Source organism: Ailuropoda melanoleuca, chromosome 6, assembly GCF_002007445.2.
Source record: "Ailuropoda melanoleuca isolate Jingjing chromosome 6, ASM200744v2, whole genome shotgun sequence".
Lineage (NCBI taxonomy): Eukaryota > Metazoa > Chordata > Mammalia > Carnivora > Ursidae > Ailuropoda > Ailuropoda melanoleuca.
In genome coordinates, this window is record NC_048223.1 from 94108281 (window position 1) to 94133074 (window position 24794).

A 24794-nucleotide genomic window follows, 5' to 3' on the forward strand; every position below is an offset into this window, starting at 1 on the left:
TGCGGTTTCCAATTCCACTTTTGGGGATTCTCCTCTCAATTCCAGCCAGCTTTTACCCCTCTCTTCTACGGCTTCTCTAGGTCTCCAATTACCTCTTCAAGGGCTTATTCAACGGCCTCTTTCTACTCCCCTCTCCTTGACCTCACAGCTTCATCTGCCACTGCCAATCATCCTCTTCTCTGAACTTTCTAGCTCTGCTGGGCCGGCTATTTCAAGGCTATGTCACACTTTTCCTTTCCACTGAATCAATGGGCCCCCCTGCTCCTCTGTGTGAACAGATCTCAGGATTTCTCAGGCATTCATACTTGTCACTGCCTCATATGCTTCCTTTAATCTCCTGAGAGTTGGAATACCACTGGGGAACCTAAAAAAGGAACTTTCTCCACAGTCGGTTGCCTTACTCGGGAATGCTCAGAGATCCCACCTTTTAGTTGAGACCCGCTGCTTAATTTGCAGCAGCCAGTGCCGCATGAAAATAGGGGTCCCCTTATTTTAAGAGCTTTAAGAAACACTTACATACATTAAATGCATACATAAGACATGGAGGGCCCTTCACAGCCTGGAGCGCTGTGAAAGTGCCTAGGCCACGGGCTCAGAGCTCCGGAAGCCTGCCCGGCTTACAGGTGCCCTGGGCTGTTAGCCCCTGACTGTCCGGACCAGATGAGTGGGTGAGAACATGGTAATCATCCAGATAACATTGGGGCGTGCATTCCCAAGTCACCAGCTAGTTTTCCCAGGGAAACACCCGCCACGTTCACACCCCGTGGGCTGCAGGTCTTGTCATTGGGTGCGGGGAGGGGAGCGTGTGACTCTCACAGGAGGGTTCAGCCGCAAGGGGAAGAAACAGCTCAACAGTGTAGATCAGAAGCCTCCTCCTTGTCACCGGTGCTGTTGCTCTGCATTGGACTATGGCATATCGGAAATTCTGTCCGAAACTCTGTGCTCTAGCTTTTCCCCATTTGAGCCCCTAAACCCTAGGCGACCAGCCTGAAGATAGAAACTGGAATCCCAGAGGCAGCAAGTCTCCCTGCTTTCTTTGGGGCAGCGCCAGAAAGAGATAAAGAAAGTGTTGTATTAGGCAGCAGTAAACAGGCAAGGGACAAGCAGGCCTTTAATAAAACAGACCTTTATTGGGGCTAAAATGGCCCCGGGCTGACCCCACCCTAAATCCTGGCAGTGTCCAAGGACAGGAATTCAGAGGAACAAAAACGCTGGCATTGCTGGCTGCGTCCCGTGCATACAGAACAGAAACTATTACAGAAACCCGCAAGCAAGGAATACATCCACACTATTCTCCAGCATTGCAGCCAAAACTTAGTTTTCAGCCCAGACTACTCTGCTATTCTGCCTTCTCTGCCTCAAATTTCTGTCCTGTGACTCACAGGGAAGGCCTTGGGGACAATGAAATATCCCAGAGACCTAAAATAGGCCTTTCTCCTTCCCTCCAGCATCAGGATGAATTTCCTACAGCATTTGTTTTTTTCCTTTATTAACCAGGCATGAATGATAATACGGCCCGGGCTTCAGCACTAGTCTCTGTCAGTGGTAAATATGAATAATGAGGCACATTCATAGAAATGCATGCCAGAATTTCATTGATTAACATCCTGTGCCACAGCCTCTCTTTGGAATTAAAAACACTTTCAATGACACGGCACAGAAAAGGCATTGCACGAAAAATATTTCGAAGAGCAGGTTGTCATTAAAGCATGCCCAAAATAGAACTGTTTTTATTTAACCATTCTCTCCCCTCTCCCCTGCCCCCCACCCTCACAGGCTGGGAGGCGGCACACAGTTAAATCACAAGCATCACACAAAGTAATTTCATCCATTTGAATTTTAGAGGCTTCAAAAGCAGACCTATGGGTAATGCTTCGTCCATGTGTCTCTTTCTCCCACTGCAAGTGATAATTAAGGAAGTGATAGGGCCAGATGTAAAATCCAGCTGTTTAGTCATCGATAGGAGGATTTTTAAATGTCTTAATGATGCGTCAGATTCTGCCCCACTGGCAATGTCTTCATTCTGTCGTGCCCCCGCCCCCCCCATCCTCCACACACAGCCTCCTAATTGGTCTCCTTGACTCCGGCTTTGCACCCCTTTTGCAACTGCAAACCAGTCATTGGAAGGCCGGGCTCACTGCAGGCTTGTTTGGCTTTGCAAGTACAGTGGGTTATTTTGTTTGCTTTGGAGTTTTCAGTTTTGAATGCCTTTAAATGGAGCCTGTGTGCTTGCTGCCTCGTACCTCAGTGCCCCCTCTTACCTCTCGCTGGCCCTCTGGGGCCCATCCCCCACGGGCACGCCTTCCTCTCCCCCAGGCCCTGTAGTAGCTGCTCCAGGGAATGCCGGCCAAGCTCCTCAGTCTCCGACTCAGGGTCCTCTGCCGTGTCACGACTGTCAAGCTCCCCATGTTTGTGTCTCCCAATTCTCGGACCTCTGCCAGCCTATCTCCTCTCCCGCCTGCCTGGCCGGCCGGCCTCTGCAGGCGCCCCGGCGCTCTTCAGCTAATGCAGCCTTCCCTCCGCCTCGGACTCCATACTGCACCCGAAAACCTGACTGTTCCTCAAGGCCCAGTTGAAAGGTCGCCTTGTCTGTGTAGGCTTTGCTCTTCTTCGCTGTCTCATGTGATAGAAAAGCAAGGACTGTGGCATCAGCCCGACCTGAATTCGAATCCTGCTCTTTGACTTCCCAGGTATGAGAACTTAGCAGTTTTCTGGTGTTTGGAGCTCCGCCCACTGATTTGTAAAATGAGAATGGTTTCTACCGCCATCACGGGCTTGTTTTGCATATCCAAAGGCATTATATATATGTCAAAGGTGCATAGGTAGTTCCTGACACAGGAACCTATTATTACAATGTGCTTTTCTACTTTCACAGAACGTATTACAGCATTTTCAACATTTAAGGAAGATATTTGTGCCAATGCGTTTCTCCTGCTGAGTCACAGAGCAGGAAACTCCTGTCACTGCATTTCCCACAGTGCCCAGCACAGACTTCCTACCTTGATGTTAAGTAGACATGCGCTAAATGTGCGCTTGCTAGAATGATCCGTTCTGTTTTCATGAAACTGACAATCATTCGTTTAGCTGATACCCCATGGGAGAAACAGGGCTGAAATACTCTATGTCAACTCATACAATGTGCAGATTTCTTTCCTCATTTTTAGATTTTGATTTTAATCCCCCAAATTATAATGGCAATTACTTATGACTTTTGCAAATGTATCTCTTTTTAAATTTTTTACTATTTTTTAGCACTTCCTATAGACCAGGAACAAGTCCAAGTGTTTCACATTTATTCCTTATGTAATCCTTGCAACAAATCTGGGAAGGAGATACAATTTTAATCCCCATTTTGCAGATGAGGAAACCAAGGCTTGTTGAAGTTAAGGTTAAGTAACTTGACTAAAGTCATGCAGCTAGTGTGTGGTCAGCCTGGGTCCAAACCCAGTAAGCCTGGCTCCAGAAAACAAAATCTTTACCACTGCCTAGCACAGCCTCTGACACACTACCACCAGATCAACTGTAAAACAGGAAGCAAGTGGAATTGATCCAATTGATTTCTGTTTCACAAACAATATAACTTAATTCAGCTGAAGTCTTGATTGACTAGACTAGGTGCCCCTGTGTGAGCTTGCGTGTGATTGAAAAGGAATGACAGATGCTTTGCCCCCTGCCCCTGGCTGTGAGTGTAGGCCCTGGCAGGTAGCATTGGGTCTGCTGGAAATCCTTTCTGACTCTCATGTAGATCCAAGTATAACGTGAAGAAAAGCACTAGTTGATCAAAGAGGGGTGGAGCAGTAGGGGGCCGCTCTGGCAGGAGACCAGCTCCAGCCCAGCAGCCCTTACAGAAGCAGAGGTGGCCGGGAGCAGAGGAAGAGGATGTCGGCCACTCCTGGCTCAATTAGTGTCACTCAAAAAAGGTGTGGCCTTGAAAGTGACTCAAAGCTTGGAGCTGAAATTGTCCCAAGGATTCATGGGGTTGAGAGTAGCAGCCTCAAACCTGCAGAGCTCAGGGCCAGTTTAAGGCTGGGAGAATCACCCATGCCTGCTCATTTGTTCCTGGGGCTCCAGACATGTGGCTACTTTTGTGCCAGAATCTAGGATCACAGGACACCATTTTCCACACTGTGATCAATAGCAATGCTTTTCAACCTTTAATATGCAGACAGATTACCTGGGATCTTGTTAAAAATGAAGATTCTAACGCAGTGGGTCCAAGGTTCCCTGCGATTCTGCATTTGTAACAAACTCCTGGGTGATGCTGATTCTGCTGGTCCACAGACCACGCTTAGAGTTGCAAGGCTCTATAGATCGCTAGCCTCATGGGAGAAATTCATAAGAGATGACGATTCTTTATAGAGGACCTCTTACAGCCTGTAATGTGCGGAATACATGCAAGTCTTTAGAAAGGATCTGTAATATACAGAATTTCCAGACTTTATTTGCCCAAAGAAACTTTTTTGGTAGAACATCTATTAACATCTCTGTTAAGATTAGCTTCAATTTCTATTAACAGAAATCCAAAGTAACAGTGACTTTTTCTCTTCCACACAAAAGAAATCTAGATAGTCTGGGGTTGGCATGGCTCCTGGCAATGTCAGAGACCCCGTTTCCTTCTGTCATGCTGTTCCACTCTGCACAGCATGTGCTTTCATATCAAAGTCTGCAATGGCTGCTCCAGTTTCAGCCACCACAAACACAGAAACACCACCAGGAAGAAGGAAGGGCAAGAGAGGGACACATACACTCTTCTTTCCAATGACACTTCCAAGAAGTTGCACATACTGTCTACTCTTTCATCTCATTGGCCAGAACTTCCTCGCAGGCAAAAATGCAAGGAAGGCTGGAAAGTGTGTTCTCTCTATTCTGAGCGGCCGTATTCACAGCTAAAAATCAAGGGTAGTGTTACCAACAAGGGAACCGTGGGTATTGAGGAAAAACAAGCTATTTCTATCACATTGTCTTAAAGAACTAGTAAAAATAGTTTGGGAAATGATATTCTGGTCTGAGCCCATCATTTTCCACATCTGGTTGGTGGTGAGCCAGGACAGGCGTCTCTATCTCTTGACTCCCATTCCAGGTCATACTCAATTACTTTATGGTTCATCTTCAGATGGGATCCTTCCTGTCCCTCATGACCAAGAGGACACCCCAGGGAGTCCCTATCATGGCTGCTGAAAGCTACAGCCGTGTTAGGAGCACCTGGCTGATTGGAATGACATGCCCAGCTCCCCCCGGGGCTCAGAGAATGCATTAATGTCACAGAAGAGAGGCAAGGACACTGAAGAATGAAACTGTGGGTTGTTATTTTGCCATTGGACAGATTTGCACCAACAGGCAGAAGACAGCATCAAAAGTTGTATTACTCATGCAATTTTACAGTCAACCCATTCTTTGTGAATGCTTTTCTGTAAAGTTCTCAATGCTTTAACGTCTTGCCTTACTTTCTTTCAATGTTGATCTGCTGTGGGAGGCAGTGAGGCTCACTCTCTAACACTGAATTGTTGAGCAAAATCAGTTCTGTCTCAGTGCTGTGATTCCTGTACTAAATGAAAAAGGAATAGAATGGGGGCTGGGGAAAGGGAGATTTCACATTTATTGCCTGCCTACTGTGTGCCAGATGCTAACCTAGTTGTTTATATATTTATCTTATTTAATTAACACTCTGCAATTGATGACACGGAGTGGCAATGACCAAGTTGGTCGTTGAACCATGTATCTATGCCTCAAAAATCCTTCTCTTTTTACCAGAAAATAGGAGCCTTCTACTTGTGCCATTCACTTTGTCTCTCGTGCTCCACCCTTCCCCCCCCACCACATTCTTTCACACATTGACTTTGTGTTCATCTTTTCCCAGTAATTAATAAATTACAACTCCTGCATCTCAAATTCTTGACATTCATTTGCTGTTTCCCAGTAATTCATTCCATTTGGTATTTGCTTTGAAAAAGACACAGAAGTGCTCGCTAATGCGGCACGCACTCCCTTGCCTGGATGAGGCTCTTCACCTCATTTATCACATTGCGTTGCTGGTCCTGAAGGCTGACAGGCAATTCAGGCTTTCTGAATGCAATTCAGCATTGATTTTAATCTATAAAGCTTTGGCATCTGGGTCCTGGCTGCCATGGAAATGAAATAGCTTCTTGGATACTTTTCTACATGCTGCTGCTAACTGTTCTGAAATGTGGGGCTTGGAGAGACATTTGTGTGCTGCTTCTGATGTGAAAATGTCCAAGGTGAATAGCTTCTGACCTTTAACCATCGTTGTTGGCACGGAAGAGGAAGCCCGAACAAGGACACACGTGTGGAATGCGCTTGCATTCATGGACCTACACACTGAATTTATTGATAGTATTAAGTGAAAAATCCATTTAAAAATACAGATGAAGAGGTGACCAACACATCTGGTTTCCAAACAGGAAATCCCTCAGCCTGGACAGGACAGTGGGTGCCAGGAAGCCCATGAGGAAGCATGGTGTTTAGTCTCTCGGGTGTGACCTGATGTTCTCTCAGTTGGAGAAGTTGGTGGCAGGAAAATGATTCTGAGGCACATGCTTTGTCAAGGCGGGACAGGAAGAGTGGAAGTTTGGTGCTTACACTAAAAGTGTGCCCGCAGGCAGCGACCCCCCCCCAAAACACTCCCAGGGGAATATGACATCACCTTTGTTCCAGTTGGCCATGGAGGCTGGGAAAGGCTGAGGAAGATCACAACTGTAAGGAATTTAAATGCCCTCCACCGGAGTTCTACTTTCAGTCTCTTCTCTCGAAGTTTCTGGCTCTCTGCTTGACTGTTCACGTGGCCTTCATTTTAAAACACAATTCCTTGCTTCATCTTTTTAAATTCGGATGGCATTGGCATTAGCAAAGAAAGTGACAAAGTCATTGACATGTTGACATCTATCCCTAAAGGGACAGAACTTTGATATTTTTTTTAAAAATAAGAATGTGTCCAACAGTCAGACACTCGAGTGAAAGTAGAAATGAGAAAGGATGAACCTGAGGTGCTTTTGAGTAACAAATGACAGCTGAATCCGCTGTGGGGCTTCGGGTTTCCACAGAAGACGGCTGCTGGACCATGACTCCATATGGAGAGTTGGCTGGAGCATGGATGTAATTGGGTCCCTAAAACTTCACTCCATACTGAATGTTCGCTAGCACATGGAACTTGGCTCGTAGATGCCAGTCTCAGCAACCACAAGCCATTAAGGATAAGCTCGGCCACAGTGTCTCAGGGTCACCAATCCTTCTGCAATTATCCAGTTCAGAAAGTCATCGGGAAAATCCTATCAGTGCTAAGAACTGCAAGTAGAATGTCAGAAACGTTATCTGTAGGGTTTAGCTTCAGCAAAGCCAGGTCAGGCTGGGAGACAGAGCTGACATCAGATGGCATCAGTCTGGAAAATGCACACTGGCTTTCTTCCAGACTACAAACGATGGCTCTGTTTGTAAAACATCAAAACAACTACGTGATTAAGTCAGTTCGGTCAAGAATCTCTCAGGGCAGTTCCTTAGAACATCAGGACAGACTGGCTAGTCACTGCTTTTTTACTTTCCAAATGGGAACTGTGTGTCCTTAGGTACATGGGGAGTAAGCAGGAGGTAGGAGCCATAAACTCACTTTATATTTACCAAAGCCAAGCCAGCCCTTGTAAGACTGACCAGACAGAGACAAGGCCTGGGAGGGCTCCTGCACATCCCCAGATATACCAGATACCAGCTGGAGCTTGCGATGATTCTCCCTTCTCTGACAATAGCCCTGACCCACAGGGATGGGGCCACAGCTGTCATGTCTGTGTCCCATGGCCCAGTGGCTTGTGTAGTTGTCAGATCCAGGGGAAAACCAACCCAAGATGGATGGATCAGGTCCCCACTTTCATAGCCACGATCCACTGCCTGCAGGGGTCAGTAAAAATGTTAGCAGTTTGCTCACAACTAGTAATTGTCCTTTAAAATCATCAGGAATATCAACTGGCCTACCTGCCATGGGTGAGCCAGGCTCATTGGAGTATTTCTACAGAATTGGAGCTAAAAAGGGGGTCATCTCTCCTCTGGAAGTAGAAGCCACAGGGCAGGACCTTATCCCTGTGAGCGATCCTATTCTCCACCAAGCCAAAGATGCTGGTCTGCAATTCAAGGCAGTGATGAGAGACAGACATAGACACAGTCCTGGAGACATTTGAATCTTGGGTCCAACTGCTCCCTCTCCCTTATGTTGGCAGTTACATGAGGCACCCCCTTATCCTTTCAATAAATTCTCTTCTTCCTGAGCTAGTGGTAGGTTTCTTTCTTTTTTTTTATTATTTTAATTTTTTTTATTATATTATGTTAGTCACCATACAGTACATCCCTGGTTTCTGATCTAAAGTTCGATGATTCATTAGTTGCGTATAACACCCAGTGCACCATGCAATATGTGCCCTCCTTACTACCCATCACCTGTCTATCCCATTCCCCCACCCCCCTCCCCTCTGAAGCCCTCAGTTTGTTTCTCAGGGTCCATAGTCTTTCATGCTTCATTCCCCCTTCTGATTACCCCCCCTTTCTTTATCCCTTTCTTCCCCTACCGATCTTCCTAGTTCTTGTTCCATAGATGAGAGAAATCATATGATAATTGTCTTTCTCTGCTTGACTTATTTCACTTAGCATTATCTCCTCCAGTGCCGTCCATGTTGCAGCAAATGTTGAGAATTCGTTCTTTCTGATAGCTGAGTAATATTCCATTGTATATATGGACCACAGCTTCTTAATCCAGTCATCTGTTGAAGGGCATCTCGGCTCCTTCCATGATTTGGCTATTGTGGACAATGCAGCTATGAACATTGGGGTGCATATGGCCCTTCTCTTTACTACGTCTGTATCTTTGGGGTAAACACCCAGTAGTGCAATGGCTGGGTCATAGGGTAGTTCAATTTTTAACTTTTTAAGGGACCTCCACACTGTTTTCCAGAGTGGCTGTACCAACTTGCATTCCCACCAACAATGTAGGAGGGATCCCCTTTCTCCACATCCTCTCCAACAATTGTTGTTTCTTGCCTTGTCTATCTTTGCCATTCTAACTGGCGTAAGGTGGTATCTCAGTGTGGTTTTGATTTGAATTTCCCTGATGGCTAATGATTTTGAACATTTTTTCATGTGTCTGTTAGCCATTTGTATGTCTTCATTGGAAAAGTGTCTGTTCATATCTTCTGCCCATTTTATGATTTGTTTATTTGTTTCTCGTGTATTGAGTTTGAGAAGTTCTTTGTAGATCTTGGATACCAGTCCTTTATCTGTGGTGTCCTTTGCAAATATATTCTCCCATTCCGTGGGCTGTCTCTTAGTTTTTTTGACTGTTTCCTTGGCTGTGCAGAAGCTCTTTATCCTGATAAAGTCCCATAAGTTCATTTTATCTTTTATTTCTCTTGCCTTTGGAGATGTGTCGTGAAAAAGGTTGCTCTGGCCGATGTCATAGAAGTTGTTGCCTATTCAAACCTCTTAGGGTTCTGACTTCTAAGCCTGTTCTTTAAGCTGCAAACCTTAAAAAGTACATTAAAATGTATTTTTCATGTTAAAACAAATACAGATTTTTTATGAAGCAGAATACAAATTTTGATGAATTCTAAGGCTGAAAGAAAAGTATTCAAATAAATTTGGTCCACAACCTCTAATCTAGGAATTTCTACCTTTATGGGTCCCTGGAAGGAAAATTTTGACAAGCTCTGCCTGGGGATGGCATTCTAGCGTAGAGCAGGAGATGGTTCAGAAATGGGAGCGGGACACTTGAAAGACCACTAGCAGCCATAATATTTAAAAACGTTAACACTTGTTGCACAGCTGGTCACTGACCAATCAGAATGGGGTGCTGACTGATAAAATCAGACACTGAATATAGCAACCAGTTTAGCCATTATGTGCTTACCATCTTCTTTGTGAAGAGAAAGCTTATGTATTCGAGATAAGGGAATGTGTCTAAAGAAAGACAAGGATTGATTAACAAGCCACTGAGAGTTCCTTTAACATGTCCCAAACCTCTTCTTCCCCTTCTATTCCCCTGCCTCCATTAGCCTCCCAAATTAGAAAACTTTACATTACTCTCCACTTAATTTCTCAATTGGACTGGAATCCAATCTTGATTTCTGCTCCTATCCCCTTGGTTCCTAGTCCTACTTTGAGGGAGAAAGAGAGAATAAGGAATGCCTGGGGCAAAAATCCCAGAAGATATGGGTTCATTGGGAAGTGAATTTTCTACATGGAAGAACAGGATGTTTATGGGCAAGTTTTGGGGGGGGAAAGGTGGTAATCACATAGTGAATGAGGGGGAGAACAGAAGATGGTAAGGTCAGAGAGATAATTAGAGGTCAGGCTATAAGAGTCATGCAAAACCAGCTATGTGGCTTATGTTTTATACTAAATGCAGCTGGAAGCCAATGGAGGATTTTTGGTGGTAGGGGAGAGGCACGTGTTAAGATATAATTTGTATTTTCAAAAAGTTACTCTAGCTGCAACAACAAAATCTAGGAAGACAAGCCTGGAAACAGGGAGACCAGAGGCTTTTATGATGCTACAGGAACAAGATGGTGGTAGTCTGGACAGGGGTAATAGTGGGCACGGAAGCAAGAGGATAGATTTGAAATATCATCAGCAGGTAGAATTTATATGGAGTCATCTGACATTATTTAGTCCAACTTTGCCTCAAGCAGATGAGGAAACTGGGGCTCAAGGAAATAATGTCGAGTCACCATCTATAAGTGGCAGAACCACAACTCTTATCAGGCTCTTAATTTTCAGCTTAAAACATGTCCCATTGTACCATACTTATCTACCTTTTTTTTTTTTTTTAGGTGCGCATGCCTTTATCTCTCTCACCCAATTCTAAATTTCCTGAAAGCAGAGAAGTTGCCTTAGACTCGAATGATTGATTAATGCAACTTCTATTTTGCAAAGGCTACCAAAAAGCCACATAGTAGGTAAAATGTTGTAAGACAGAGTTCTACACTTCAGACCAACAAACCACATAGTAGGTGAAATGTTGGAAGACACACTTCTGGGATTGCTGCATCCTAGGCACAGAGAAAGAGCTCCTTGACATATCTGAAATTAAAATGAAGCTGAAAAACATACAAAGGTTTCAACCTACATAAAGCAAAATCCTACTGAAATTCAAACTCCAAGAGAACTTCAAGATGTTGTTTGACTTAAGGGAAATACTAGAGGAAACTCACATTCGCTCTTTATGGAACCTAACAGCCCTTGCATGAACTGTCCCCAGGGAAAGTTGGAAGAGTGTTTGCATAATCTCCTTCCCCAACTCTGAACTCAGGAATGACTTTACATGGGTTTAGCTGAGGATCCACACACTCTTCCCAAGGCATGGTGATGGAGACCCTGGTGAAAAGTGTGACAGAATGAGGATTAATCCTGGGGACACTCTCTCTTTTCACTTCTGCCTGTGGAATGGTAAAGAGCATTGGCTGAGGCTTCATCTTAGGAGCTGTTTTCATCCAGAGAAATATGCAGGGCCAGGTGGAGGCCCAGGGGAAAGCAAAGCAAGGGGCTGAGTTTTCATAATTAGTCCTGGCTTGGGCTTCAGATTAAAATAAGGGAAAGAGGGGGAGAGACTTCGAGTGTACCTGTTGTTTGATCTCATTCAATAAGATGAGGGATTAAGGACATAACCAGGAATCAATCATAACTGGAGATTCACTCATAACCAGGAATAAAAAATGTTCATTTAACTCAACGATATCCCATGTTATCTCATTTAGGAGACCACGTTTGACAAGTAACAACTGATGGGATGTACACATCCAGTCCAGGTAAGGGAACCCTTCCCATCTGTGTAGTTGGCAGAATTGAATGCAGCCATCTGGAAAACCTCTAATAAAAAGATGCCACTTGGTTTCAGAGAGGATGCCAAACACCTGTGCTATTATTAATCTGAACCCACTGAAAATTAGCTTTGAATAGCTCAGGTACTAATGACAAGTGAATTTCAGATCATTCCTGTAGCTCATATTTATCCTTTCTCTAGGTACGTGCAGTGTTGGGTAAGGCCCTCCTTAGGACAGATCTGTTTTCTGTGCTTTTTGCTTCTCATTCTGTGTCTGTCTCCTTCCCTCTTGGTCATCTGGTGTCTTTTTGCAGCAAATAGGGTTTCTGGAACTCCCTAGTCAGGTTCACTCACCAAACAATGTCTAACGCTCCCAAATTGTTCCTTTATTCTCTGTTGAGTCCCTAAATCCTCCCACTTCCTCAGGACACTGATTTTGTACACCTGTTTGGATGAAAGCGATGTGACCGAACTTACTCACGGTGGACGTCTTAATGTGCTAACTCATCCACCCTCTAAATGGAAAGACCTCAATGGTAGAATGTGGGGAACAGGGGCCGTGTCACAGCACTTCTGTCACCATCGGGTGACACTTATTTTCATTGCCATTACCCCAATTTGTAATTATGTAATTGTATAATTAACTGATTTCTTTCTTTCAATTAGATGACAAACTCTGTGAGGGTAGGGCCCATGGCCCTTTGCATTTCTCAGCCCAAAGCACCATGACTGACACAAAGGAGGAAACTGTGTGAATGAATGAATGAACAAATGAGTGAACTGAATTTTCAAATACAGGTGAGTAAAACCTTTTCCATGCGTGCTCAAAAGGGCAAAAGTTTAAAAAAATGGTGACACAGTCTCAAAAAATGGAGAGTCTTGTAGGGAGGTGAAAAACTACTAGGGCTTAATTTAAAAGATAATGCTGTGCACACATTTCTTTAAAAAAGGAGAAAGCTCATTGAACAGGCAGGCATGTAAGTGTCAAGGAAGCAAACCCCAATGAGTTAATATCCTTTGCTTGCAGGGCATCCCCTCTCAGCTCAGAATATGAATCAATACCACTCCCTCCTTCCGTCCCCTTTGCTCTAGTGAGAAGAAGGATTTGGAAACAGAATAGCCAGCCTGAACCCCATGCGTTCTGCTCTCCCTCTGACACCCATGTCCCCTGCCTGACCCAGACCCTCTCTAACTACTTCATGCTTTCTCTTCTCTGGCTTTCTTGGTGATGAGATACAGGAGTGAGATGCTGGATGTTAAATTTGCTATGTTTGCACATTCTCGGCCTGCACTGTAAAAGTATCCTTGTTCTGTTTGAGTTACTATGAAAATGAGACAAAATAGGTAAACGTGCTGTGTGTCTGGTAGGCACTCCAAACATGCAAGGTTTTTCCTTCTTGGTTCATAAAACACCTGTAAACCACAGCTGTCCAGCCAGGATCTCTCTTTATCTCCTGGCCTAAAAAGGAGGCTAACATGTTGGTAATTAATTAAGCTGGAAGACAGTGAGCTGGGGTTGGAAATGGACATATGTGGCAGGGAGCTAAGAAACTATTAGAGGCTATAGCCTATCACTCCCCAGAGGGAAGGGTTCTTAAAGAGGGTGATTTATCTTTAAAGCATCAGTCAGGTGCCTTTTTTATATTCCTACCGTTGCTATGGAAATCACCCCTGTAAGAATGTGTGGAAATGTAGAATGTGTTGCCAGATGCATAAATATGGGGGTGCAAGCTAGTGGCAGGCATGCTGACACTTGTCCATCTCCAGCTTTGAACCCGAGGAAAAAGAACTAGAATCTGGTTGAGGAAGAAGGAAGGAGTGCTATAGGGAAGGCACCACCACAGATAACTCAGCCCCTGGCAGACCCCAAGATCTTTTAGAATATCCAGGTCTCTACTACTTAGGTTGACCATTATGCCTGTTGTCTCAACATTTCCATTAACAGCATCTCTTTTCACTGTCAATATTGTCCTTGTTTAGTCAATAAACCAAATATAAGAATAAGAATTCTAAGAATATTATTTCCCCCATACAATAGGAGAAACATCAAAACTATGATTATATTTTATGCACAGGACTTAAGTCATGAATAAAATTACTTTCTGGGTAGAAACCATCTCTTTCTTTCTTTGCATTTTCATCACTTCTACCACAGCTTCCATTCATCAGTTGTGTCTCCCCTTCGCCCTCCTTCCCCCACCCCCCAAGAGAAACAGGCTGTTTGCTACCATTTCACAAGAGAGAATAAAGCCGAATTGAGTTGTGGATACTGGAAGTCAGCTAGGCTCACTCATAAGTGAATCAACTAGATCTTATATGTGGTAGCCTTCCAGACTACATATTTCATATATATGCTGCAAGAAAAAAAATAAATTTCTGCCTATCATGAACACTTTGAAGGTGCATCATTAATAGTTTCTAGCTGTGAGAAACTTAAATACAAGAGGGCACTGGGGACATTGCAGAATCCTTGTGGAAGGCTGGAGAACCATGTGGAGAAAATGAACAGGCTGAAGTGGAGCTGGGCAGCCCATTCTTGGCCGAGATCAATGCCACAGAAGTTGTCCAACATGAACACTGCTGCCCTGCTATTGGGCACTGGACCCCACTCGAGGCACCAAAGCCATGGTTGCCCCTACAGACTGGATGTTGTTGTCTTTGCTGCCACCACCAGAATGGTTAATCCATGATCCCTTCTTGGACTAATTAGCTTCTGATTTTTCCGTCCCTGATGCATGCATTGGATGGGCCATGCCTAGGTTGGGTGCTGGGGCTCTAACTAGAAGAGTGAGTATCAACCTTTGCAGCTCCCATAGAAGGAGCTTTCTGTCTCCCACTAATGTCACAAACATAGGAAGGAAATTGAGATGTTCTACAGACAAAAAAAAAAAAAAAAGTCTGCCATATGGAGAGATGGTGAGTATTAAATCTGAGAACATGAAGGGCCTCTGTATATAACTTCAGAAATAAGATCCTAAAAGTCTATTGAAACCAAGGTCAAATGTTCCAAAATGAAGCCTTAAAACTGGCTTCCTTGGGTTTTAAAAAGAGGAGATAATTTTCCATTGTCCGAGGGTTTGGCTGTAATGCTAACGGGGGGAAGGAGGAACAAAAGGGTGCTTATTAAAGTTCTTGGGGACAGAGAAAGTTCACAGTACTGGATGGAGGAGGGGGCAGAGTTGCCAATTTATCTGCCAGAAATCCCAAGCAACAACACAGGCAGGGGAATGTAATAAAAGGACGGGAAGGTATTGAACCAGGAGGCACAGAATTCCACACATAGAGAGAAGAGGATATGGCCTGCAGCAGGGGACAGGAATGCCAAGGTGAACTTTGGGTCACAGGGAGTGGTGTCCTGAAGAAATCTTGAACACCTAAGTGTCACATACAACAGGCTGTGACTCAGAGACATCCTTGAGGAAAGAGGGGATGAATGGGTGATTAGAGGCAAATACACACACACATACCACCCCCCCCCAACACACACACAAAGAGCCATCTAACTGTAGGACAGGTCAGCGGTCAGTATGAGAAAATTCGCCAATGTGTCACGTTGACGTCAAGTGATAGAAACCTACCACTAATAGTTTGGGCGTAGATTCTTTTGGGTTTTCCAAATAGAGTATCAAGTCATCTGCGAAGAGAGACATTTTGACTTCTTCTTTGCTGATTTGGATACCTTTTATCCCTTTTTGTTGTCTGATTGCTGGCAAGGACTTCTAGTACTATGTTGAATAATAGTGGCGAGAGTGGGCATCCTTGTCGTGTTCCTGATCTTAAGGGAAAGGCTTCCAGCTTTTCCCCATTGAGAATAATGCTTGCAGTAGGCTTTTCATAGATGGCTTTTATGAGATTGAGAAATGTACCCTCTATTCCTACACTCTGAAGGGTTTTAATCAGGAAAGGATGCTGTATTTTGTCAAATGCTTTTTCTGCATCAATTGAGAGGATCATATGGTTCTTGAGTCTTTTCTTGTTGATATGATGTATCACATTGATTGATTTGCGAGTGTTGAACCATGCTTGCATCCCAGGTATGAATCCCACTTGGTCATGATGGATAATCCTTTTAATGTACTGTTGGATTCTATTAGCAAGGATCTTGTTGAGGATTTTGGCATCCATATTCATTAGAGAAATCGGTCTGTAATTCTCCTTTTTGAGGGGGTCTTTGCCTGGTTTGGGGATCAAGGTAATATTAGCCTCATAGAATGAGTTTGGTAGCTTTCCTTCTGTTTCTATTTTTTGAAATAGCTTTAGGAGAATAGGTATTATTTCTTCTTTGAATGTTTGGTAGAATTCCCCAGGAAAACCGTCTGGGCCTGGAGTTTTATTATTTGGAAGGTTGTTTATCACTGACTCAATTTCTTCATAGTTAATTGGCCTATTTAAGAAATCTATTTCTTCCTGTTTCAGTCTTGGTAGTTTATAGGTTTCCAGGAAGGCCTCCATCTCTTCCAGATTGTTTAGTTTTTTGGCATATAGCTGTTGATAAAAGTTTCTAATAATCCTTGCAATTTCAATGGTGCTGGTCGTGACCTCTCCCTTTTCAGTCATAATTTTAATAATCTCAGTCCTTTCTCTTTGTTTTTGGACAAGTTTTGCCAGTGGTCTATCAATTTTATGGATTCTCTCAAAGAACCAGCTTCTAGTCCTGTTGATCTGCTCTACTGTGGTTCTGGTCTCTAATTCATTGATTTCTGCTCTAATCTTGGTCAACTCCTTCCTTGTCAGTGGGTTAGGCCTGTCCCTCTGTTGCTGTTCCAGTTTCTTGAGGTGAGAATATAGAAACTGCATTTTAGATTTTTCTATTCTTTTGAGTGAGGCTTGGATGGCTATGTATTTCCCCCTTAGGACTGCCTTTGCAGTATCCCATAGGTTTTGGACCGTTGTGTATTCATTCTCGTTGGTCTCCATAAATTGTTTAATTTGTTTTTTGATTTCCTGGTTTATCGAGTCATTCTTGAGCAGGATGGTTCTTAGCCTCCAAGTGTTTGAGTTTCTTCCAGGTTTTTCCTTGTGGTTGAGTTCCAATTTCAGAGCGTTGTGGTCTGAGAATATGCAGGGGATAATTTCAATCTTTTGGTATTGGCTGAGACCTGTTTTGTGTCCCAGAGCATGATCTATTCTTGAGAATGTTCCATGGGCATTTGAATAGAATGAGTATTCTTTGGTTCTGGGGTGTAGTGTTCTATATATATCTATGAGGTCCAACTCGTCGAGTATGGCATTCAAAGCCTTTGATTCTTTGCTTAGTTTTTGCCAGGGTGTTCTGTCTATTTCTGATAGTGGGGTGTTGAGGTCCCCTACTATTACTGTGTTCTTATCTATATGTCTCTTTATTTTGGTTAAGAGTTGGCTTGTGTATCTTGCTGCTCCCCTGTTGGGGGCATATATATTAATAATTGTCATATCCACTTGTTGAATACTTCCTTTAAGAATAATATAGTGCCCTTCTGTATCTCTCTCTATGGCCTCTAGTTTAAAATCCAGTCTATCTGATATGAGAATTGCTACTCCAGCTTTCTTTTGAGGTCCATTTGCGTGGAAGATGGTACTCCATCCCCTTACTCTAAGTCTGAATGCATCTTTGGGTTCAAAATGAGTCTCTTGTAGACAGCAAATGGATGGGTCATGTCTTTTTATCCAATCTGCAACCCTGTGGCGTTTTATGGGAGAGTTTAAGCCATTTAGATTGATAGAGATTATTGACAGATATGATTTTAATGATGCCATTTCTCTTTAAAGTCTTTGTATCGGTTGTGACTTGCTGCTCTGTATCACTCTTGGGGCCTTTTTACCTTTATAGAGCCCCCCTTAATATCTCCTGTAGGGCTGGTTTCGTGGTTACGAAATTGGTTAATGATTGGCGATTTTGGAACGTCTTTATTTCTCCATCAATTCTGAATGACAGCTTTGCTGGATAAAGGATCCTTGGCTGCATGTTTTTCTCTGAAAGAGCTTTAAAAATGCCCCCCCAAGCCTTTCTCTCATTCCAGGTCTCTGTAGACAGGTCTGACGTAATCCTGATACCTTTGCCTTGGTACGTGAGAAATTTCTTTGCCCTGGCCGCTTTCAATACTGTATCCTTGGATCTAATATTTGCGAATTGCACTATGACATGCCGTGGCGTAGGTTTGTAAACACAGATTTAAGCTTCAAAAAAAAAAACAAAACAAAACCGAACCCTAAGAGGTTTGAGATCACTGTTCTGCTACTCAGGAGTTGAACGACCTTGAGCAAGTTGCCTGATCTCTCTGAGCCTCCGTATTCCTTATATGATTGCTGAGCCCATGGTAAATATTCTATGGATTGTGAGCACCTTGAGGGCTGGAGTCTGTGTTTTGTCCATCTTCATATTCCCCACAGAGACTAGAAGAGTGCCCCATCCATAGAAGTCGCTTTATATGCGTTCATTCCTTTACATCAAACCTATGTGCACCTATGGTTATCCAGTTTTTACCACTAGATGGAGAGCATGTATCCTAGGATTTTTAATTCGTTAGTAAGTGAGAGAGCAAACATTTGTGTGTAGTGTCTTAACCGAATCAACTTATTTATTAATGACGGTATCATTAAAACTAGCTCTCATGCAATTATAAGATAACTTTCAGAACTAATTGTTCTTAAAATAATTAAAAGGCAGCAAGGGAGAAACACAAACTTCAGGATGGCAGTTAACCCTGGGGATGACATAAATTGAAATTGGTAGGAGTGGGGAGCTCTAAACGCATGTATCTGCTGATTTCTTATTTAAAAATAGATTCCAAGCAAATATGTCCAAAAGCGTTAACCTCGGATGAATTCCGGGTGGTAGTAGTGAATATCTGGATGTATTTCTCTGTGTTTGAAAGTTTTCACAATTGCATTTTTGTAAAGTGGGGGAAAAGACTCAAAGATGAAATTTATGCTTACTGTTTCTATCTCTATACAGGCTGCCTAACGAGCTTTTTAATGTTTTCCCCGGAGAGCTGCAATTTGCAACAGAAAATACAACATAGCAAAAACCATACTGCGTCTCTTCCGTTGCCACCTGCCTCCTGAACCTTACATTTTGCCCTGAAGTTAAGTCCTTTAAAGGTCATTGCTTCAACTCAGTTGGCTAATTAGTTCTTGTCTCCAAATTGGATTGTTTTCAACTAATTTGAAAGATGTAGAAACACTGTTTCTGCATGTCTGTTCCAGTTACTATTGCTACATAACAAATTACTCCAAACCTTCGTGTCATGAAACAGTTTTACTAGGCTCGTGGAACTTTGTTCCATGATATCTGGGGCCTCAAGTTAGAAGACTTAAACTGGGGGTGGGTGGCGGGGGGGAAGGGATGACTTCACAGCTGGAAGTAACTTGTTGGTTGGGAATGGAAATCACTGGGTGTGGGGGGGTGTCTTTGCTCACGGGTCTAGTAGTTGATACTGGCTGGTGCCTAAGACTTCAGCTGGGCTGTTGAGTGAGCCATCTTCTGGATATAAACAAGTCATTATGATTGGCTCAGATTCCACAGGAGGGGGCAGAGATACAGTACTCTTAATGAAAGGGGTGTCAAAGAATTTGCAGGTATATGATAAAACCATCACAATATCCTCTTCACTCTGCTGTTACAATGAAGTGAAATTGATAAACCTGGACCCCACTTGCTCTTTGTGCACTCAAGTGATGTACACGGAGGAGCATTTGAATGTATCCATTAAATTATCTAGGAACATGTCTGGTCAAGTTCTTGCAGCTCAGGTTTAAACTAATATGGTAATTCATTTTATCAGCTCTATTGCTCTTGAAAGCTGACCGGTTATTTTTTATGACCGGTAAGCATAAAGGTATACATCATAAATAACAGTTTTAATAAAATTTTCACCACAAATGAAATATTCTCAAAGGGGAACTTCATTAAATATCTATTGCTGCACAATAAATGAGTCTAAAACTCAGTAGCTTTTAAACAACACTTACAACCTCATGGCTTCTGTGGGTTAGGAATTTGTGAACGGCTTAGCTCAGGGCTCTGGCTCAGGGTCTCTCGTGGGGCTGCAGTCCAGACATTGGCCAGGGCTGTGTCATCTGAAGACTTAACTGAAGCTGAAGAATCTTCTTCCAGCGTGGCTCACTCACACGGCTGTTGGCAAGAGGCCACAGTTGCTTATTGGTTCTTGGCAGGTGACATCAGCTCCTCAACATGTGGGCCTCTTCATAGGACTGCTTTAGTGTTCTCATGACATGACTTCTTCAGAGTGAGTGATCCAAGAGAGAGAGCAAGGAGGAAGCCGTAGGACCTTTCATGTTCAAATCTTTGTAAGTGACACAAGGTCACACCTGCCACACTGTATTCATTAGAAGTGAGTTACTAAGTCCTGCTCATGCTCAAGGGGAGGTAAGGCCCACCTCTTGAAGGGAGGCATATCAAAGAATGTGTGATTCTATATTAAGACTATCACAGGGAGTTGAAAGGAGAGTTTCTCTCACTCTGTCCTGAAGGGATCGGCCTCGGGACAGCAGTTCTTATTTATGCAACCAACGTGGGGAAGCCAGTCGTTTCCATATGGAAAAGCAGAAATCAACTTCCACTTTGCCATTCAGATGGGAAATAGATCCGAATGCTCTCTTCTACTCTGCTCATATCTTTATAGGTTGGGAACTATTATTCTTGCCCATAGAAACTGGGGAAATGCTTCAATACATGATGTATTTCATCTTTGCACATAACTGTGGTAATGTTACGGAGGTATGGGCATTCCAGTACCCATTCCAAACCACCTCATTGACACTAGGATTGAGTGGGCCACCCAAGTTGCCCGGACAGGTGTGTCCTTCTTTGAACTCCATTGTTCTATTACGTATCTTTCAAAACTCTCAACTTGAATGGTCAGGATGATAGATGTGGCTGTGCTTCAGGCCAACGTAGATCATAAGATGCAAAAAATTGCCGTTTCGAAAAGCAAAACCCAGTGAAGTAAAGTGCATTCCTGAGTAACTGTTTCTCATCCTTAATGAGATAGAGCAGGAAAGAGGCAATTGCTCATTTATCTGAGAAAGGAAAACCTAAGTGCACTTAATTCAGATATCTGAAAGGAAGATCTTCTATGAATCCTAACTTGGGGAATGCCAGTCCTTCGGATGGAATAGCCAGGTCCCTGACAGGAAGGTGGGGGTAACTCCCTTCAAGGAAAAAGGGTCGAATTGTATCTGCTTCTGGATCTAATTCAACTCGACTACTTAGCAGTAAAGATAAATTGAACCCACAGAGAAAACTGAAAATAGCATTTTCCTGGCAAGTCCTTCAATGGACTTAGTGTGTTTAGATTTATGAGGGGGTGAATGACCTTCTCTGCCTTGGTTTTTCACATTTTCGTTTTTCCAGGACTGATTTTCCATCTGGCCTAACCAGAGCCCGAAGTTGCTGAATCAAGCAGAGCCAACAGGTCTGACTTGAGCTGGCTGGAACACGCACAGAACTGGGAGAGACAAATAGGCTTCTTTCTGAAAGGCCTATCAGGCAGAAGCCTGTGCCTCCCTCCTGCCTGCCTGCCTCAGAGCGCAGCCCTGAGAGAGAGCACATCCAGCCCCTCCAATACCACTGCCCAGGGAGCAGTAGCAGGCCTGGGGGAGTGTCCGTCCAAGAAGCTGGCTGTGTGTGAAGAGGAAGGAGGCCATTATTAAGTGCAAGAACATTGTCACACGGACCTGGTTCCCCTCCCAGAGTCCTGGGCCGCCAGGGCCAGAGAAGGCTAGGTGGTCAACTGATTTCCAGCAGCCCCAGAAAAACATGGAGGAGTGCAAGTTTCTCCACACACAAGAGGGGCTCAGGAGTAGCGGAGCACCCATCGACCTTGGAAGTATCTGACAGAAGTGATGAAGAGACATTGCAGCAGAAAGCAGCCAGACCAAGCAGGGTCATGGACATTTTCAGAATGCCAGAAGCCAGAGGTGGGCTGCATCCCAGGAGAGGCAGCCCTTGCCAGGCTGCCACCTAGGTCCCCCATGCTAGCAGAGATGGAAAACAAGAGAGAAAATCCAGAATCAACTGAACTTCGATGAAAAGACAGAAACACAGAGGTTTTGTAGAAATGAGTAAGATTGCGTGTTCTAACATTAAGCCCATGAAGTGTCATTACAGAAAATCATGTGCTATTTCTTGGATACCCAAGCTTGTGGCTTAAGAAAATGTGAACCTGGCCATACTCTTGCTCTTCGTATACTTGTCCCCAGTTTTCACGTCCTACAGAGGGAAGGGGCAGTTTGGGTTTAATGTGTCTCTCAGCAGCTCAAGAGGTGACCACAGCCATGCATTGTGAAGTGACAGCCCCAGCAAGCCTCCTAGACGAGAGGTCAGAAAATATTTCCTTTCAAGGGCCCGGTAATACATAGTTTAGGCTTTGTAAACTCTACGGTCTCTGCTGCGGTCCTCCAGCTCCATCACCACAGCACGAAAAGCAGTCATAGACAGCAAAGGAACGGGTACGGCTGTGTACCAATAAAACTTTATTGTGGACACTCAAATCTGAGTTTTCATATAGTTTTCATGTGTCACAAAATATTATTCTTCTTTTGAATTTTTTCAAGTGTTTAAAAATGTAAAAGCCATTTTTAGTTTGCAGGCCATATAAATACAGGTGGTGGGCTGAATTTGGCCCACAAGCAGAGTTTGCCATCCCTTGTTTCAGACCAATCACTGCTCTCCATACCAAGAGGGAATTAATTTATTCACATTCATGGCTCTGGGTAAAAAGGTCTGATTCCTTAGCAAAATACCCAGGAGATATCATCTCCCTGGAAATTATAGAATCTTTTCTCTGGGAATCCGCCTTTTAACATAGCTTCAAGGCCAAGTGACAAGCTTTACACCTGACTTAGAAAGGCCACAACTCACATTCAGACTGCCACTTTTCAAAGCCAGGCTTTGAGCCCCAGGAAGACAGGGCCTGTGTCTGCTTTCCCTGCTAGTATACTGCTGGGGTCTAATGTAGTATCTGACACAGAGGAGGCATTAAACAAATGTTTGTTTATTGAATGATTGAGGGATTGAAAAGTCCTTTGCAGCACTTTTCAAAACTGTTTCACTCCAACTTACATGAGTTATACAACTCACTCTAAAAATGCCTGTAACAGTAATTTAGAATTCAGAAGACTCATCATGCATAAATAGAAAATTTTCTTCAAAAGTGGACCAAAATTCCATGTCAGTGTGAAACTACGAAGCCATTGTGAGTTCTGTTTAAGAGGGGACCCATTTGTACTGAGAAACTAAGAAAAGTCACTGCAACTATCAGAGATGGTCTTGGTGAGGCAGGTGCCACCTGAGTCTCTCTCTTGACATTATTTTTTACCTATGAAGGTGAGCTCCACCATTATGCCCATGATATGAAAAAGCCACCTGGGAAACTTATCAGGGACCCAGGAAATGGGAGGAGCCAATACGGAAAACCTCGCTGCTCTGTGCTAAGTTGGCAATTCTCTCCCCATTAAGCCATACAGCATCCAGGCAGAAGAGAGCAAAACCAGCGACCACACAGCTTGTGGATACCTTAGTTCAGCATTAAATAGGAATAAGCTTCATAGCTCTCCTTTTAAAGTTTTCTTTTTTAAATCCCAAGTAAATTTGCAAAGGGAATCATGAGAACGTGGGAGACTCTGGGATGGTAACTAATGTGTGGTACCAAAACGAAGCAAAAGAAAAAGATCAAAGATTAGTTTCTCTAAGCTGGGTGGCACCTTGGCACAGAATCCTGGGAACAGATGCTGACTGATTTGAATTAAAAAAGAGCAGAAGTAGCCAAAGATAAGAAATAATTGGCTAAAAGATACAAAGCCATACTTTTGACTGGGGACAATAAAGTTTTCCAAGCAGATGTTAGAATAACTGCCTTTTCAAACACAACTCCAAGGAAAACTAGGAAAAGAGAAGCATTGTTAAATATTTTCCTCCAAAGTTTAAATTAAGACATGGTCAGAGAAGAGGAGACCCCTTCCAAAGCCTCAGCAGGATAAATCAATCTAGTGGAGGCCTTTGTGTTCCAGGAGAATGATGTCAGAACCCATCCCAGGAAGAAGAAAGAAATGTTTGCGCTAAAGGTCACTTGAGAACTATAAAGATAAATGCTATTTGTAATGACTTAAAAAGGCTTCCAGGAAGGAGAGGAGTCAACTCACTGTTGCAGAATCAATGAAAAAGGAAAAACTCCTGGTTGAAAACTTTCAGGGTCATTTAGACATTCTAGAAAGTCCATGAAACTTTGAAGGGAAAGAACCCAAGAGTATGATTATGGAAAAACAATGTTCTATTGTTTAACCATTAAAAGTATATTGTGCATTTACATATGAGTCAGTCATGAAAAAATCATCGAGAAAGTTTCTGACAGCAAGCGGAAGGCAGAGATTAACAGTCTCTCCACCCCGTTTATCAATTATTGACCCTGAGAGTCTTAGGTTAATCAGATATTCATGGGGCATGGGGAAATCCAGGGGTATGGAAAGAAGAATGCTAGCCCTCTATTCAGAAGACCCGGATCACATTCCAGCTCCATTGCCTTCGATCTCTTGAGAAGTGCTACACGTTTCAGAGCCTTATCTCCCCATTAGTTGGGAGAAGATAATGAGTGTTCCTTGAAAGATTATGGATAAATGAGTCCCTACATAGAGTGGACCCATAGTAGGTGCTCAGTAAATGCATTTAAATTTGTTGCATTTGAATCAACTCAGTAGCTAATTACATAGAGCACTTACTGTGGATAAGTACTTTATTCACACTGTCTTGACCTTCCCAACAGTCCCATGATAGGGGGTGGGATGGGGACTGTTATCCCCTTATGCAGATCAGGAAACTGAGGCTCAGGAAGGTTAGGAAACTTGCTCATGGTAGAAGCTGGTGAGTAGCCATGCCAGGCAGCCTGACTCCAAACCCCCACCCTTACCTGACCTAGTATACGGGAGAGAGAAAATGATCAGACTTATATTATCGTCTTCCTCTTTGTTTCTGTTTTGACACAGGGAA

General features: G+C 43.5%; 1 long non-coding RNA gene across 3 annotated transcripts in view; it reads left to right on the forward strand.

The window, feature by feature from the left end:
- The window catches only part of LOC105236739, a 41611-nt gene extending 19355 nt beyond the window's left edge, over positions 1-22256 (forward strand). For 2 of the 3 annotated variants that reach the window (XR_002142263.2, XR_004626215.1), the window contains 3 exons: positions 11745-11795; positions 12476-12607; positions 18744-19107. This is a non-coding gene — a long non-coding RNA (uncharacterized LOC105236739). Of the gene's footprint in view, positions 1-11744; positions 11796-12475; positions 12608-18743; positions 19108-21164 lie in introns of those variants that run through there. The other variant, XR_004626214.1, reaches the window with a different exon arrangement.
- The last annotated feature ends 2538 nt before the right edge of the window (positions 22257-24794 follow it).